Raw genomic sequence first — 20,023 nt, forward strand, 5'->3', positions numbered from 1 at the left:
AATGATAGGGAATCAAATACTTATTTCCCTCATGAACATGCACATCAGTGCATAATTTGTTAAACATGCATTTCTTTTGAATTTTTTGTTGCTATTCTGTCTCTTAGTGTTACAACACACCTACCATTCAACTTTTAGACTGATCATTTCTTTGTGAGTGGGCAAACATTCAAAATCAGCAGGGGATCAAATACTTATTTCCTTCACTGTATATACAATCTTTTATTTTTGGGGTATCGTGTGCCTGCCAAAATCTAGGAATCAAACCCAAGGGTCTTTCAATATACTAATTTCCAGTATCTCCTGTATTTGTTGAATTATTACTTGCTAAAACGACTGTTTTTTTGGGGCAATCCCACCATACACACCCCCTCCAACATAAAGGTGAACTCTCTGATCGTTGTTTATGTGCCACACTAGGTGTACAATACCATCTTACTAAACATTTATAATTAATTTCTACTATGTTCATGTCCACAGCACCATGTGTTAATTTAATTATTTTCTTTGTTTGCTGCTTATTTAATTTTGTTCCAAGCTCCTTTTCCCACTTCTCCAAGAACGGTGGAGAAACAGATCCAGATATTGTAGTAAGGGTCTTATAAATGCAAGAAGTAACATGTTTTCGTATTGTATCCGAACTAAACATTTGTTCAAATGGATACATGTCTTCCACTGCCCTTAATGGCTGCGGGAGAGCTGCAACAAAGTGTCTTAATTGATAATAGCTCCATTCATCTAATATAAAAAATAATTCATTTTTATTTTTTAAATCTTGAAAAGAATATTATTCCCCTTTGTCTGTGGTATCTTTTCTATCGTACATATCTATCTTTTATCCATTTTCCTGAAATATTGTCTTTCCCCAGTGGGAAAAGTTCTGTTCCCACCAACGGTAATAACAGTGAATTATACTCCCACCGTTCCGGTACATTTTTGATGCATTTTACCGCGTTCCAGTACAGTTCTGCGCAGGAAAAATGCAGCCTGTTCTAATTTTTCTTTCTGCAACCGGAATGCACTGGAACTAATACAAGCACTAAAGTGAACTATGACATTGACAACCATATAACCTACTTTCTGTGCTTTTTGGATGCAGAAAAAAAAGCATACTGAAATGCATGTATTGTGAACTGGCCCTTAACCACTTACCTACAGGGCACTTATACCCCCTTCCTGCCCAGGCCAGTTGTCAGCTTTCAGTGCTATCGCACTTTGAATGACAATTGCATGGTCATGCAACACTGTACCCATATGAAATTTTTATCATTTTTTTGAGACAAATAGAGCTTTCTTTTGGTGGTATTTAATCACCTGTTCTTTTAATTTTTTCTTAGTTTTTGTTATAAAATTTTGTAAATAAGTGATTTTTCTCCTTCACTGATGTGCGCTAATGAGGCTGCAGTGATGGGCGCTGATAGGCTGCACTGATGGGCACTGATAGGTGGCACTGTTGGGCACTGATGAGGAGGCACTAGTAGGTGGCACTGATGGGCATTAACAGGCATCACTGATGGGCACTGAAGAGCAGCACTCATATATGGCACTGATAGGTGGCACTGATAGGTGGCACTGACTGGCACTGATAGACGGCAATGACTGGCACTGTTAGGTGACACTGCCTGGCACTGTTAAGTGGCACTGATAGGCAGCACTGACGGGCACTGATAGGCGGCACTGATGCACATGGATAGGCAGCACTGACTGGCACTAATAGGTGCCACTGATTGGCAGCACTGATAGGTGGCACTGACTGGCATTGATAGGTGGTACTGACTGGCACTGATAGGTGACACTGAAAGGAAGCTCAGATGGGCACTGATATGTGGCATTGATGTGCACTGGTAGGCACTGATATGTGGCATTGATGAGGCACTGATGGGCACTGGCAGGTGGCATTGATGAGCACTGACAGCTGGCACTGATGAGCACTGACAGGTGGCACTGCTGTGGCTACACTGATCATCAGGGCACACTGATCATCAGTGCCCTGATGATCAGTGTACATGTCCCCTCTGAGGGATGCAGATTACCGGCTCTCCTCTCCTCTCGAGCTGTCAGCGTGACAGCTCATGAGGAGAGAAATGCCGATAACCGTCATTTCCCTATTTACATGCGATCAGCTGTGATTGGACACAGCTTCACGTCTTCAGCTCTTTCCGTTGATTGGTGATCCACTGTGTCCGAGGGAATCAGCGCACCACCGATTGCCGTGCCGCGTGCTCCTGAAGCTGTGCACGTGCGGTTAGAGTGGGAGGATGTCATATGACATCCTCCCAGAATGAGAGAACTGCCTTGCGCCTATCATTACCTTATATGGCGGGTGGGAGACGGTTAAAGTGGTTGAAAAGGTTGTGTGCAGCAGCTCCCCCCAGCCCTTCAATACTTACCTGAGCCCTATCGTGATCCAGCTTTGGCCCTATGGGGAGTCTCCCTCCTCATTGGCTGATACAGCAGAGGGAGCCAAGCCAGTAAGTTCATGGGGCCAAGCTGCGCTGGATGTATGTGAATGGACACGCAGAGTAGTGGCTTGAGAGCGAGCCTGCTTGGTTGATCCCATAGCAAGCTGCTTGCTTTGGGAGCACTAGGCAGGAGAGACAATCCAGGAGAGCCGGTGGTAGACCCAAGAAGAGGAGGGTGAGGGTTGCTCTATGCAAAACCACTGCACACAGCAGGTAAGTATGACATATTTGTTTTTTTTAATTACCTTTTAATATCACTTTAACCTGCATCCAGTGTTGGGGCTATGATCAGTGTGACATTGGTGTGACATTGGTGGTTGTAGAGGAAAGTGAAGAAGACAATATAAGTCACTCTTCCTTGGTCATGCTGGAATGATGTAACTCCTGTGCCTGCATTGCAGTTCATACATTCTGTCACCTGGAGTTGTATATTGAAGTGAGCAAGCACTCCTCAGTGTATATCATGAGAAAGTTTGAATCTTTTATTGCAGTAGAGACATTACAACTTCTGCAGGAAAATGCGTGCCTGTCATTTTTTTGTAGTGTTCCACTCTAGCATAGAGCCAGTGTATCATATCCTGCCCAAAGGAAGACTAAGAAAACGAAGGAAAGTAATTATTTACAAATTGCTTTTTCTTTTTTTGAAATGGAAGTTCTCCTGCACATTCAACCTGCTAATGTCTCTCCTAACATGTAGGCCTGGTTCACATCTATGCGTTTTTTGGTGCTTTTTGCAGAAACGCACTACAGTCCATTTCACTTGTTTTCCTATAGGACACATTCACATCTATGCTTTATTTCAGCTGTTGTGTTTTTGGAAAAAGTCAGGGATTTTTTTAAACGCAAAACGGTGCATGTTTGTTTCAATAGACTTCAATGGAGACACTGCAGAAAAGAATGTAGTGAGTTTTTGATGTGTTTTTGATGCATTTTTTTTCTTTTGCATTTTTTAATCTGGCCAACAACAAATTGGCCCCCAAAAAAATGCAAAACGCATCAAAAACACGTGTAGAAAAACGCACCGCAAAAAGTACTGCAGAAACAGATCAAAAGCAAACTTCCTAGGTGTGAACCAGGCCTCAGTTACAAAAACCATGGCATCAATTACATATTTTAAAGCTAAACTCCAGACAGATATAAAACACACAAATGGAGCTTAGTATTAACTAGTTCATTTTTAGCACACATGTAAAAATCTTCATTTATATCTATAAAATTACTTAAGCCCCCAGAACATTATATTTTTTCACAGAATCACAGAAAGCGCAAAATAAAAAGTTGATAGTTTAAATTTTTTGTTGCATGATATTTGTGCAACTGTTTATCAAATGCTAATTTTCAGGAAAAAATACAATAAAATGAATTTTAGTGCAAACACTCACAATTTTTTGGTAAAATATAAAACATGAGGTTGTGTTGAGTAGATAGATTGCAAACAAGCTTTCTGCGAGTGTCGACAGGGAAGGGAGGACACCGTGCAGCCGCAGCATCATTTTCACTTTGAAGTCGTGAACCAGCTAAACAAATGGAGCAAAGGCTGATACCTGCTATTGCAGCCATCAGCTTGTGATTAACCTTTCAATCCTTGGATGTAGTACATCCAAAGAGCTCAAGTGGTTAATTAACAGATCATTAAAAGTTTTTTTTTTCTATAATGTACCTAAATCAGATCTGGCATCAGCCTTTTGCAGCCCCTGTAGACTGGAGGAGGAAAAAGCAGCACAATCAGTCAATCAGTTGTGTTGCAATGCAATAGGTATGCTGATAGATGGAGACATCAGAGTGACAGAGAGATGAGCTAATCAGTCTGCATTATTTCTTTCCTGTTCATTCAAGGCTTAGGGGGCAGGGACAAGACCTGAAGGTGTTACTGAGCTGCAATTCTTTTGCCCTGGGCTGTGCAGCATATAAGAGCTGCATACATCTCAGGACTGGATCTAAAGAAATACATATCCTTTGGCAGCTAAACACTTCTCATATACGTAGAGCACAGATTTAAGTATTTTAACCATTATATCCTAACCAATATAAAAATCTGCAATCATATTGTCTAGTATTAAAAAAACAGCTTTTTTTCTAAACTGCACTTCTTTTACCATCTAGAAAAATACAGGCAAGTGACCATTTAATCTAACATGTTGCTGAACATTTGTATTTTGGTATACTGTTTCTCAGCTGTCACCTCGGGGAATGGATTGCAGTGGATGCTGATGGCCACTCTAAAGCAGATGCCACATGGCAGTAAGGGAGAGAAACATTTTTACAGTCAATACTTAGATTTTTTCGGTTCTTATAAGGAATCTGCTATCAAAGAACATCTAGCTACTCTTTAACGCATCAGCTTACAAAAAGTGCAAGAGAACTCTTTAGAAAAAAACACTTAAAATATTCTAGATTAATATATCACTAAGCCTTAAAAATAGTGGGTATATTTTTCCTGGGCCTGACTGAATGCAAAGCATTTAGGAGTTAGCATTCCCTTAAAACCACGTAAAAAAAATCACATTATGTTGGTGCTTTGTGCATTGTAGTCAAAACCTGGAACTTATTAAGTCCCTAATGGAAATGACATATTTCCATTCTTTTACAGTGACAAAAATACATTTTCTTGCATAAAGTCGAGATGATGGACAAAACTGAAGAGGCAGACGGTGATGTGAAATCAGTAGCTTTAAGCTATTGTTGTCAAACTGTTTACTGTAATTGGTGGAATTTTCGAAAACTAATTTACCAGCAAATGTTTTACTATTTTATTTAGACTGTATATACTATTGACATACTTAAGTTATTGTTGTGTGTTATTAATTATTTATATATACGTAAAGCCAAAACGTTTTTTTCACGTTTTAAATAGGATGTGGAAGAGTTTGAATCTCTAGTTTTTTTGCTGCTTGAGAGATATACCCTCATTATTGGTTCTGCTGACCAGAAATTAGTGGGAAATTCTAATTACTGTCAGTAGAGGGGACATTTTGCCCATAGATGAGTATTTTTTTCCCTTCAACCACTGGGATGAATGAAAAAAAATTACTTGGTGTGGATGGAGGAATCCTCCCAGCTGAGCTATTATATTCTGACAGCAGGGAGACTACCCTGCCATCAGAATACACTGATTGGTAAATCGATTTCTGTACATCCTCCCTGCCAATACATGGATAGAAGTTCAATCCATGTACGGTTGGCTGAAGAGGGATATCTAAAAGATATCCCTTTGCTTTGGACGGATCTCCTCTTACTTCCTGAACTCTCTCTGGGAGAGAAAGGTAAATCTCCCCAACGGAATAAAGACAGAATAAAAAAACCTCTGTTAAAACTATCATGCAAGGTATTTTTATTAACCAAAGCCCTATGCCCAAAATGCTGTAATGAAATTAAGAAAATCCTTTGGGGAAAACAATGTTGTTAAATATACTTACTCAGGCTTTCATATTGCAGGAAGTGACATCACCATCCTACTGGTAAAATCTCAGGAAATACTAAGTGCCCCAAATATTTCCGGAAGACATCCCAGCACTGTGTAGGTGTCAGCACCTGTGGTAGTGAGCTCTTGTTGATACTCAACTTGGGGTTCCCCAGGGCGCGGAGTCCAAGCCCCAGCCTGCTTCTTCACCAGAGCCCCTGATGGTGGGGATGGACTTGCAGCAAGCTGGGACCAGGTTGCAGCCCCCAGGTACGCCCAGCTGAGGTTGAGGAGACCGCTCGCGGGAGCAGAGTATAATGGGAGGAGGCAAATGAAATCCGATAGGCTAGCCGAGGTCAGGACAGGTGTAAAACAAGCAAGGTCAGAGAACGAAGCCGGGGTTGGTACACAAGTAGGCAATATAGGATTCAGACAGTAGTAACACACGGGAGCTCCGCCAACTAGGAAGTTGCTCAGGCAAAGTGGCCTAGTCTGAGCAAGTCTTATATAAACAGGCAAAAAGGGAGGTGGGCCAGGAAGTGATGGAAGGGAAGGAAACAAAACCCAGAGGACAGCAGACGACGCCCATAGATGAGCACAGACAAACACATGAGAAGGGATCAGGAACAGGATTGCAGCAAGAAGGGCAAGAAGGTAAGAACACAAACAAGAAACTGCAGGCTAACTTGTGACAGTAGGATAGTGAGATTTCAGGTACACAGCTGTTCTTGAGGTCTCAGTGGAAGGATGGTGATTCACTCTTGTCTATGTATATTTGCAACTTTTTTTTTTCATTCTACTTCTATGACTTTGATAGGCAATAGGGAATGTGAAAATATTAATGGACTTTGCTTTTTTGTGCAAGGTCTGATCAAACTATGCCCTACATCTAAAATGTAAAAAAAAATTGGGCTTCATGTACCCTTTAATAAGGCAGTGCAAAGAATTTATACAAATGCAGAAACTTGTGGAACCCACTCAGATTACAGTTTTCTGATGAATTATGATTTTTAAGGGTTACAGCACTTTTTAAATTACATTAGTAAAGCAAAATTCTTTGATGATTAAAAAATAAAAAAACACAATTTAATTCATTTAAACTAGCAAAAGTAAATAAAAAATACAAAGAAATATGAAACAAAAATGGACAAATTGTAAAGGATGGCATGTTATCTGCAGGAGACCTGAGACTGTGAAAAATGTTTATCCTTCATCATGGCCCAATTTATCACTAGGTCACATAAATTGTGGCCTGGGGTGCCACAGGTGCCTAGTTACATAGTTACATAGTTATGCAGGCCATAGATGGGTCGAAAATCGGCCGATTTTTCGGCCGAAAATAAAATCGGCCGATTTTCGGATCGTTAGTGGGCTATTTGTTCGGCCGTTTTTCGGGATTTTGGCCGTTTTTTTTTTTTGGTAAAGTTGGAAAAAAATCGGCTGATCGGCCGATTTTCGCGGCAATAATGGGCTAATCGGCCGATTTTTTACCGATAAAAAATCTGCGCATGAGCAGTGACCTGCAAGAGGAAGACAAACAGAAGAAAAAGAAGAAGAGGAAGAGGATGAAGAAGAGGATGAAGAAGAGGAAGAAGAGGATGAAGAAGAAGAAGAGGATGAGGAAGATGAGGATGAAGAAGAAGAAGAGGATGAGGAAGAAGAAGAAGAAAATGAGGATGAGGAAGAAGAAGAAGAGGATGAGGATGAGGAAGAAGAAGAAGAGGATGAGGATGAGGAAGAAGAAGAAGAAGAGGATGATGAAGAAGAGGATGAGGATGAAGAAGAAGATGATGAGGATGAAGATGATGAAGAAGAAGAGGATGAGGAGGAGGAAGAAGAGGATGAGAATGAAGAAGAAGAAGAAGAAGAGGATGAGGATGATGAAGAAGAAGAAGATGAGGATGAAGAAGAAGAGGATGAGGATGAAGAAGAGGATGAGGATGAAGAAAAAGAAGAAGAAGAGGATGAGGATGAATAATAATAAGAAGAGGATGAGGATGAAGAAGAAGAGGATGAGGATGAAGAAAAAGAAGAAGAAGAGGATGAGGATGAATAATAATAAGAATAGGATGAGGATGAAGAAGAAGAGGATGATGATGAAGAAGAAGAGGACGAGGATGAAGAAGAAGAAGAAGAGAATGAGGATGATGAAGAAGAAGAGAATGAGGATGAAGAAGAAGAAGAAGAAGAAGAAGAGGATGAGGATGAAGAAGAAGAAGAAGAGGATGAGGATGAAGAAGAAGAGGATGAGGATGAAGAAAAATAAGAAGAAGAGGATGAGGATGAATAATAAGAAGAAGAGGATGAGGATGAAGAAGAGGACGAGGATGAAGAGGATGAAGAAGAAGAGGATGAGGATGAGGATGAAGAAGAAGAGGACGAGGATGAAGAAGAAGAGGATGAAGAAGAAGAGGATGAGGATGAAGAAGAAGAAGATGAGGATAAAGAAGAAGAAGAAGAGAATGAGGATGAAGAAGAAGAAGAAGAAGAAGAAGAAGAAGAAGAAGAGAATGAGGATGATGAAGAAGAAGAAGAAGAAGAAGAAGAAGAAGAAGAAGAGGATGAGGATGATGAAGAAGAAGAGGATGATGAAGAAGAAGAAGAAGAGGATGAGGATGAAGAAGAAGAGGATGAGGATGAAGAAGAAGAGGATGAGGATGATGAAGAAGAAGAGGATGAGGATGATGAAGAAGAAGAGGATGAGGATGAAGAAGAAGAAGAAGAAGAAGAAGAAGAAGAGGATGAGGATGAAGAAGAAGAGAATGAGGATGAAGAAAAAGAAGAAGAAGAAGAAGAAGAAGAAGAAGAAGAAGAAGAAGAAGAGGATGAGGATGAAGAAGAAGAAGAAGAAGAAGAGGATGATGAAGAAGAAGAAGAAGAGGATGAGGATGAAGAAGAGGATTAGGATGATGAAGAAGAAGAAGAAGAAGAGGATGAGGATGAAAAAGAAAAAGAAGAAGAAGTAGGATGAAAATAAGAGGAATTCCAGTCCAGCAAAAAGTGTCTCTGCAGAGAGCTCCGCTATTTTTTTGATAGTTCTCTGACAGTTCCTTGACATTTACAGCGGTTGCAACATTGTATCTATTTGTTTCCGAATAAAAACATCTGTATCCTAAATGGAAACAAATAGATACAATGTTACAACCGCTGTAAATGTCAAGGAACTGTCAGAGAACTGTCAAAGAAATAGCGAAGCTCTCTGCAGAGACACTTTTTGCCGGCTGTAGACGGGATGAAAATCGGCCGATTTTTTTTACCATTGGTGGTAACGTCGGCCACTTGAACGACCGATTGTTCGTTTTTTTAAAAGAAAAATCGGCCGATTTTCGACCCATCTATGGCCTGCATTAGTTTGACTGAAAAAAGACAAAAGTCCATCCAAGTTATAATCTTATACCCACAGTTTGATCCAGAGGAAGGCAAAAAAACCCAGCAAAACATGATCCAATTTGCTCCTGCAGGGAAAAAATTTCCTTCCTGATCACCCGAGAGGCAGTTGGATATTCCCTGGAACCAGACCAGTTGCCTGGTCTAATTAAAATTTTGGTGCTCATTGTTGCTAACCATACCACTTTAAGCTGCTTAATACCCTTCCTACTGCATTTTTTTTTAAAATAGGCAGCTGCAACTGGTCAATGCCACACTGAAGCCCCATCCCCAGTATGCAAAACCTTGCATTCAGGCACAGTGTGAAGATGCTATCCATGCTCCAGCTCAGAACTTCAAGACAGGCAGTCTGAAATGATTGGCAGTAATAAAAGGGTAATTGATTTCCTCTTTTTTTTGGGGGGGGGCACATTTTAGAATACTTTTGGAACACCTAGAATTTAGCAATCAACATAATTCTGTGAATGAGAAAGGTTAGAGTTATATAGTTTTGCTGACTAGGTGCAGTAGCACCCTCCTAGTGTAGGACGCTAGGTAAATTTGGTTTTGACTCCTTCTGTAATCAAGCAAGCAGTAATTGTTTGTTCTGGCCTGTTCAGGGTCTCAAAGGCTGGGAGTTAATTTGCTTCCCCCTGCCTTTACTAGCTTAGGGTGGGAGATTAAAAAAAATCAAATAACCTGAATGTTTATCATGCTCCAGCCAATCCGTGGAAAAGAGTTTCCAGAAGGGGGCTGGAATGGTGATAAATAGTCTAAGACACCGGAGAGCAGGTTTCTTCTCCACAGGACGGTTCCAGAGCCAGAAGGTCAACTGTACTCAGGCAGCCCATGGACTGTAAAGCTGCTTTAGAGGCCTCAGCAATGTCAGGACTGAGGGCTTGGATGGACTCTGCTTGAAACCAGTTTCAGAACCTAACCACAAGGGTACTTGTCAAGAGAGGTGTTGTACCACTCGCTGGACCATGTCTGAAGGAAGGTGGCAGGTGTCATGGGGACTTGTGAGTAATGACCTTAAATTATTCCCTGTGACTGTGAAGTGTTCTGGAGATGGCACTGGGTACCAACAGTTATGCTTCTGTGCAACGTAACTAGATGCAACAAGACTTGTCCCCTGGTCCTCAGCTGTGGGGGTTTAGACTGTCCAACAGATTGTCCTGTTGATGTTTTCAAACAATAAACTACAAAAAAGACAACCCCTAGATTAGTATGTGTGGACTGGTGCTTGGGTGACTGGCAGCCTCTGTACCATTAAGGAATGTCCAGTTAATGCCAGCAGCCCCTTTGGGACTAGCGCTACAGTCCTATTATACAGTTGCAAGAAAAAGTATGTGAACCCCTTGGGATTACAAGGAGTTTTGCATGAAATGGGCATAAAATGTGCTCTGAACGTCATCTAAGTCACAACAATAGAAGTCTGCTGAACATAATACTACACAAACATTAGAGGTTGCCATGGTTTAATTGCACATAACATGTAAACATTCACAGTGCAGGGAGGAGAAAGTATGTGAGGCCCTAGCTTAATGATTTCTGCCAGAGCTAATTGGAGCCAGGAGTGAGCCAACCTTGACTCCAATCAGTGTGATGATATTGGATGTGTTGCTAACAGCTGTCCTGCCCTTAAAAAACACACACCTGTTTTGGGTTTACTGGTTTCAAGAAGCACTGTCTGATCTGAACCATGCCTCGCAGAAAAGAGCTCTCAGAAGACCTACGATCAAGAATTATTGACTTGCATGAAGCTGGAAAGGGTTACAAAAGCATCTCCAAAAGCCTTGATGTTCATGTGTCCACAGTAAGACAGACTGTCTACAAATGGAGAAAGTTTAGCACTGTTGCTACTCTCCCTAGGCATGGTCGTCCTGTAAAAATGCTGCATGAGGTAAAGAAGAATCCAAAGGTGTCAGCCATACCGAGCCAAGGGTTTGTATACTTTCTGAGTCACTGACCAAGAAAAATATGAAAATAGGAAAGCCTGATTCTATTATGACTTTCCAGACCTGCGTACTAGTTCCATGCCAGTCACTCAGAAAAGCCAGAGCTAGCCAGGCCACTGGCATTGTTAAGGGATCAGTAATGGCAACCTATTGCATTTCTCTTAGCACAGGGCTCCTTAAAGCTTAACTCCCTTAAAGCTTAACACCAGTGCACACATTGCAGAGTTTAATTGTTTGTTTAGATCTAAGGGAAACAGAAAAGAATATATACTTACCAGTCATTTGCTGCTAGACTGTTCCTCATGGTGACTTCTCTGTCATGCTCCAGCAGTCTAATGTCACATCATCATCAAAACCAATACAGGGTCCATAGCCCTGCATGGAATTGATGATGCAGAAGGATAGTCCATCACTGGAGTGTGGGGGGAGCTCTGCTTGCTGGGGGAGCATAAGTACATGTAAGTAGAAGTGCCTCTGCTCTACACTAAACAAGCAGTAAACCCTTGCAGTGTGGGAGCAGCCCCACTGCACAGGATCATTTTAAAGTTTTCCAGAGTTGAGAAAAAAAACAGAACTTTTCTTGTTTTGTCTATGTCCCACTGTGGAGATTTACCCTAATTTCCTGTCTCAGGAACAAAACAGGAAGTGAGAAGAAATTTCTTTCTTCAAGTGACAGGCATCACTGTAACTACAGTCCTAGCTGGAAAATATCTCCCGCTATTCCTGTTTGAATGTAATATTTTAGATTTTCCATAACATTCCATAGCATTCTATTATTTATTTATTTGTTTGTTTGTTTATTTCAGGTGCTTACATAGCACCGTCAATTTTATGCAGCGCTTTACATATATATTGTACCTAACCCTCAAGGGGCGTACAAAATAAGGTCCCTAACTTACATTCATACATACACATACTAGGGCCAAATTAGACAGAAGCCAATTAACCTACCAGCATGTCTTCTATTCTGCTGGCAGTGGTCACCATGACAAATAGAGCGCTCTAAGGGCTTGTTCACATTTGGCTGTTTTACCAATGCTTGCCAAACGCCCCTATAACGTTTGGCAAGCGTTGGTCCGGCGTTTGCGGAGCGTTTTTTAACGCTCGGCAAACGCTCCGCAAACGCCGCATTCGCGGTTTAGCGGAGGTTGCTAGGCGTTTGCCGAGCGTTAAAAACGCCCCACAAACGCCTATAATGCAGTTTGAATGGTGTTACCGCTCCGCAAACGCCCTGCAACCGCATCACAACCGCACTGCCAGCCGGGCGTTTGTGGAGCGGCACCATAGACTAGAATAGGAGGCTTCAACGCCTCCTGACTCGACCAGAGGCGTCCGTTTTGCCGCGACTCGACACAAACTCTCCCATTAGAACAGCACCATGTGCTGTAATGTGCAGAATTGGCAGAGGCGTTTGGGAAGCGGTAAAAACGCTTCCCAAACACCTCTCTGCCACCTGCACAGAACGCTAGTGTGAACATAGCCTTATACAGGTGAAACTCGAAAAATTAGAATATCGTGCAAAAGTTCATTTATTTCAGTAATGCAACTTAAAAGGTGAAACTAATATATGAGATAGACTCATTACATGCAAAGCAAGATAGTTCAAGCCGTGATTTGTCATAATTGTGATGATTATGGCTTACAGCTCATGAAAACCCCAAATCCACAATCTCAGAAAATTAGAAGATTACATGCAATCAAAAAAACAAGGATTGTTTAATTGATTTAAACGTATAAGCATGCATATGTACTCAGTACTTGGTTTGGGCCCCTTTTGCAGCAATTACTGCCTCAATGCGGCGTGGCATGGAAGCTATCAGCCTGTGGCACTGCTGAGGTGTTATGGAAGACTAGGATGCTTCAATAGTGGCCTTCACCTCTTCTGCATTGTTCGGTTTCATGTCTCTCATCTTTCTCTTGGCAATGCCCCATAGATTCTCTATGGGGTTCAGGTCAGGCGAGTTTGCTGGCCAATCAAGCACAGTAATCCCATGGTCATTGAACAAGGTTTTGGTGCTTTTGGCAGTGTGGGCAGGTGCCAAGTCCTGCTGGAAAATGAAGTCAGCATCCCCATAAAGCTCGTCTGTGGAAGGAAGCATGAAGTGCTCCAAAATCTCCTGGTAGATGGCTGCATTGACCCTGGACTTAATGAAGCACAGTGGACCAACACCAGCAGATGACATGGCTCCCCAAATCAACACAGACTGTGGAAACTTCACATTGGACTTCAAGCATCTTGCAGTGCATGCCTCTCCATTCTTCCTCAATACTCTGGGTCCTTGGTTTCCAAATGAGATGCAAAAGTTGCTTTCATCAGAAAAGAGGACTTTAGACCACTGAGCAACAGATAAGGTCTGTTTTTCTTTAGCCCAGGTAAGACGCTTCTGGCGATGTTTGTTCAGGAGCGGCTTGACAAAAAGAATACGACATTTGAAGCCCAAGTCCAGGATCTGTCTGTGTGTGGCGGCTCTTGATGCACTGACTCCACCCTCAGTCCAGTCCTTGTGAAAGTCCCTAAGGCTAAGGTCATCACTGCTGCTTGTGCACCTTTTTCTTCCACACTTTTCCCTTCCACATAACTTTCTATTAATGTGCTTTGATACAGCACTTTGGGAACATCCAACTTCTTTTGCAATTACCTTTTGAGGCTTTCCCTCCTTATGGAGCGTGTCAGTGATGGTTTTCTGCACAACTGTCAGGTCAGCAGTCTTTCCCATGATTGTGATTCCTACTGAACCAGACTGAGAGACCATTTAAAGGCTCAGGAACCCTTTGCAACTTTTGCACAATATTCAAATTTTTTGAGTTTCACCTGTAGTTTAAAAACCCAATGGGCAATTTTATTAAACACATACAATGCAATCTGGACTGGCTTAGCCTCACTTCTGGGTCTGCTTCAGAAATGTGGTGAAGTCACCATGTAGCTGTTGCAGTTAATCAGAGAAGACATCCTCCCATTGGATGTTTACACTACCATTGCTGCTTTTAAAAATCTTCATTTATTGTGTGGATTTAGTCATAACTTTAGTTATGACTAAAGCTGTGTAGGCTGAAACGTGTCAACTTTTCTGTATCCTGATTTGTACACTGTGGATTTTTCAATTCATTAAGATTTTTTTAGGAGTGGCAACGGTGGGTGCGGACCATTTTCATGGACTATTCTCTACAGCTGTGCGACTGCAGGTTGGGCACTTATAACTCTTTTAATACGGTTGTATGGAATTGATAGGTAGTAGCACTATATGCTTTAACATAAGTTTTGGGTGTTTACACTATTGGAGCACATGGCCTCCTGTTTCCTTCTGAACATGTATGGACATGCTGGAGGTTGATGGAAGATGGTAGATGGAAGACACTTGTGGGCATATACTGTATGTTTCCTCTTAGCGGTGGATCCTGCTGAGGAGAGCCAGGAGGTTTACCTTTAGTATTCCTGTATGCCATATATGACTTCTCTTTAACTTGAGAGTCATATATCTCTGGTAAGCCCTCCTTTGTAACTGTATGGTGGTAGAGTCTTTTTCTGTGGAGTGGGATGCACTATCCAGATGATCTCAGACAAAAGAAATGTTGAATAATTCATGGAGTGGAGTTTTTTCACTTGTGGATTGGAATTTAATTTTTCTTTTGTGGGAAAGTTCATTATGCTTTCACCTTGTTCTCATGATATTTATGTACTTTAGCACAACACAGCATATACGTACATATAATAAAAAAAACTAAAACTTTTATAAATGGTAATAGGATTTCACATAGCTCCTCTGCAATTTACTAGTTGAAAGTATCTATTTATGGAATAGTCTTTGCTCCTGAGTTATATACACTGCGCAAAAAAATTAAGGAACACTTTTTAATGAGTATAGCATCAGGTCAATTAAACTACTGAGATACTGATCTCGTCAATTAAGTAGCAGAGGTGGTTGTTAATCAGAGGAAGAAGGCATGACCTTCGAAACGCGTCAGATGGACTGAGTACCTACACCCATGATGGGATTCGCGCTGGCCTCTTACCTTTGAAGTCCCTTGGTGGACTTACATGCCTGTTTTTATTCGCTGTTTGTGAGTACCTTTCCTTCATTAAGTAAATTTTGGTTGCTGAGGTGGTGCGCAAGGTTGGTGCGCTTCTTGTTGTTTCACTTGGCAGTTTGTTCGGGCTTCCCCGGCCTTGGTTTGGAGCTGCGCGACCTTGGATGCTCCAGTGGTTGCTTCTCTGGAGGTTTTGGTTCCGTCTGCTCGCCGCCGGCTTGGGTCCCGGAGCGCAGGAGAGATCGCTTTTGGTTATTAATCAGTTTCAGGTGCTTTGGTGTTAATTAAATTAACAACAGGTGCACTAGATGGGCAACAATGAGACAACCCTCAAAACAGGAATGGTTTTACAGGTGGAGGCCACTGAAATTTTTTTCCCTACTAATTTTTTTTGACTGTTTTCACTAGTTTTGCATTTGGCTAGGGTCAGTGTTACTACTGGTAGCATGAGGCAATACCTGAACCCTTCAGAGGTTGCACAGGCAGTCCAACTCCTCCAGAATGGCACATCAATACGTGCCATTGCCAGAAGGTTTGCTGGGTCTCCCAGCACAGTCTCAAGAGCATGGAGGAGATTCCAGAAGACAGGCAGTTACTCTAGGAGAGCTGGACAGGTTCGTAGAAGGTCCTTAACTCATCAGCAGGACCGGTATCTGCTCCTTTGTGCAAGGAGGAACAGGATGAGTGCTGCCAGAGCCCCACAAAATGGCCACTGGTGTGATGTTTCTGACCAAACAATCAGAAACAGACTACATGATGGTGACCTGAGGGCCCATGACCTCTAGTGAGCCCTGTGCTCACTGCCTGACACCATGGAGCTCGATTGGCATTTGCCATTTTACACCAGAATTGGCAGGTCCGCCGCTGGCGCCCTGTGCTTTTCACAAATGAGAGCAGATTCACCCTGAGCACATGTGACAGATGTGAAAGGGTCTGGAGAAGCCATGGAGAATGTTAAGCTGTCTGTAACATCGTTCAGCATGACCGTTTTGGTGGTGGTTCAGTGATGGTCTGGGGAGGCATATCCATGGAGGGATGCACAGACCTCTACAGACTAGACAATGGCACGCTGACTGCCATTAGGTATCAGGAATTAAATCCTTGGACCTATTGTCAAACCCTACGCTGGTGCAGTGGGTCCTGGGTTCCTCCTGGTGCACGACAATGCACCGGCCTCATGTGGTGAGAGTATGCAAACAGTTCCTAGAGGATGAAGGAATTGATACCACTGAATGGCCCCACAACTCGCCTGACCTAAATCCAACAGAACACCTCTGGGATATGTTTCAGTCCATCCAAAGCTGTCAGGTTGTACCTCAGACTCTCCAGGAGCTCAGTGATGCCCTTGTCCAGATCTGGGAGAAAATACCCCAGGACACCATTTGTTGTCACATTAGGAGCATGCCCTGAGGTTTTCAGACCTACAAATACAAGTACGTGGGGGCCATACAAACTACTGAGTACTATTTTGAGTTGCTGCAATCAAATTTCAGCAAAGTGGACTAGCCTGCTGCATCATTTTTTCACTTTGATTTTCGTGGTGTCTTTTAATTCAGTCCTCTGTAGGTTGATAATTTTTACTTCCATCAAACGATGGAGCATCCTTACGTTCCTAACACATTACCCAGTCCATATCAGTATAGATATCCAGCATGATATTTTTCCCCATTGAGATCTGATGTGTTTCCAAAGTGTTCCTTTATTTTTTTGAGCAGTGTATAAGATTCTAACTACCATTCTATGTATTTTATCCCATTGCATTCTGTCACCTAGGGCTTCAAGGGAACGTCAATATGAAACAGCAATATTAACACACTTGTTTATAAGAAACCAAGTGATCAAAAGTAAACCTTTTTTATAGACTTTATTCTGTATGTACTCTATCTTCCAGTCTCCGAATTATATGGAAATAATGAGTAATAGCCAAAGAAAAAGCATTGTACAGCCATTATGGAAAATATTGAATTTGTTAAGAACAAAAAAAAACCTCATAAGATTTTCCTACAGCCTTTTAAAGAAAGAATTCAGCTATAAACTAAAAAAGACATTTACTGTGCCTTTACCAGATGTTTTATTACAATTGTTATATATTAAAAAGTAAGCTACTGTTTTGGTCTCTGAAAAGAAGACATAGGGGCATATATTTGAAACAGTGAAAGTGACATTCACTGCAGGTGAATCAGTCACTGTAGTTTAAAATCCTGCACCAGAAAGATTCCCCTGCATGTTTGGTGAATGCCTGATACCCTTAAATGATCACTTTAGAATTGTGGTGGGTTTCACATGTGTATAAAATAAATAAGAAATAATAAAAAAGCAATGATGTGTGATAGTTATCGTGAAAACTAAGACCAGAATGTGTTGTAGGAGGAGGCTTGCCTACTTTTTTATATGCAGAGCTCTTTGGATTATACGTCTAAGAATCATGACTTAAAGGTGTGATCAGAGGGGCCAGCCAACAGACTTACAAGAAGTGCAGCCTGAATAATGAAACTCATTTATCAGCCCATGATACACTAGAAAGCAAGGCGTCTTAAGGCTCCTTTACACCAGATTCAATCAAACACAATACGAATGCATATGCAAGAAAATTGAACTTATTTTATTGAGCTTTCATGAGCATTTAACAAATACAACCTGCTACATTGTTTATACGTTAACGTTCCAGAATGCACATACAAGAACAAGTAACAAACAGCAAACACACGCAAATGCAACTCATAATAAAAGAAAACAAACAATGCCTAAAAATGCACCACAAATGCACTTCCAGCACAACAAAAACAAACTACAAGTGCACTGCAGACATATTAGAAATGCATGTGAACCTGCTTGTACAGCTGTAGAGGGAACACAGGGATTGTGGTGTAAACAAGCCCTTAATGAGTTTTAAAGGAATGCAAACAGCACTGCCCTGCAATAGAAGTGTTAGAAACTCTGTATGTATTTTAGCCCTATGGAACAGAAAGTGCACAATCCACATCCATTCACTGCAACAAGGAAACAGGAAACGTTATTCAGAGAAAAGACATAGAATATACCATATATGCAGCTGCAAACTTATAAACACTGCCATCTACTGGTTGATGAGTAAATCTCTACTGAATACTGATGTAGTTGTTGTTTCTTGTAAGCAGTTTTATCAAAGCATCCACTTTTGTTTCTTATGGGTTGGAAGTCTTTGCATCTCAACCCATGAATGTGGCTCTGATTTTAATGCTACGCGAACAACACAGATGTTTGGCTGGGATGCCTATATTGCTTCAGGTGGATTTCCTGATTGAGCCCTGGTTCAAACTGATGTGGTCCAGAATTCGCAGCATTTTCTGTGCGACTTCCTCACCGCATCAGAATCGTACCCCATTCATGTGAACCACTGCGGGAGTGTATGTTAAGTTAACAACACCCTGAAAGCAGTCTGCAAAACGTGGTGTGATGTACAGAATCGGATCGCGTAGGTGTGAATACCAATGCGATCCGATTATGGTGTGGACCAAAAAAAGGGTCCTGCAACTTTTTATGTGTGGGTGCGGTGTGATTAGAGCCATACAAAATGTATGGCTTCAATCGCAACGCACACAAATCGCATGTGATTTGCACAGGAATGCAGTGCGGTACCTGTGCGAATCACATGCGATATACTGTACCGCATGTATGTGAACCCAGGCTGAAGCCTCTCGTGGTCTGGTTTCTCCTTATACAATACTTGGATTGTGTGTTAATTTATTTCTGTGTCACTTTATTGCTTATCTTCATGTGGCACTGATGTGGAATTGCCTTCAGTTTGAAGCGTTTGTGTTCGTTTATGAAATTTTGAACACACTGAAGTTTCATCAACAATTACAGTTCTACTGATGGTAACCTTGTTTGTGTCATGTTGTAAAATTCGGTATCCCTTTTGAGATTCACTGTACCCAACAAGTACACCTACCTTTGCACGAACATCCCATTTTGTACGTTTTTCTTTTGGGATGTGCACGTAGGCTTTGCTTCCAACAATTTTTAGATGGTTCAAATTCCGGGCCTTTCCATTCCACAGTTCATATGGAGTTTTCTCAGTTGATTTTCCTGGTAGTCGATTTTGGAGGTAGCATGCGGTCATAGTTGTTCCCCTAGTATGTGGTTGGCATATCTGCATCAAACAGCGTGGTTCTTCCACTCTCACATAGAATACGGTTCATTCTTTCTCTAACCCCGTTTTGTTTTGGGTTGCATGGTACAGTGGTTTGAAATAATATGCCAGGCTTTCTGAGACTCATATCTTATAGTTTGAAATATTATGCTATGCTTTCTGATACTCACTTGTGTATTATTACCTATATATTCAGTTCCATTGTCTGTGGGCAATACTCTCTGCATTTTGCCAAATTTGTTGCTTATTTGAGCCAAATAATGTTCAAGTTTCTCTGGTACTTCACTTTTGTTGTGTAACAGATATAGGGGTTGATTTACTAGAGGTAAATATATTGTGCACTGCGGTTGCTTTAGATCCAAGGGGAAGCTCCGAAATGAGGTGAAGCTCCTCTGATTTCTTTCTTCCAAACATGTGCAAGCAAAAATGCAGTTTTGTTTATTTTCCTTGCATGTTCCCCTCAGATCTAGAGCAAATGCACTTTCAGTGCCTATTTGCCTTTATTATATCAACCCCACAGTGTAGTATACCTGGAGTAAGCATCTATAAAAGTGAGAAAATACTTGTTCATTCCTGGTGTAATTTTTTTTCTATTGGACCACAAAGCTCTGAATGAAGTCCAGAGGTTCTTTAGCTCTGCTGTTACACTGCTTTGGAAAAGCTTTTCTTGTCATTTTAC

This window comes from Staurois parvus, unplaced genomic scaffold, assembly GCF_062004578.1.
Source record: "Staurois parvus isolate SC_StPar_1 unplaced genomic scaffold, SC_StPar_1.0 ptg000387l, whole genome shotgun sequence".
NCBI lineage: Eukaryota > Metazoa > Chordata > Amphibia > Anura > Ranidae > Staurois > Staurois parvus.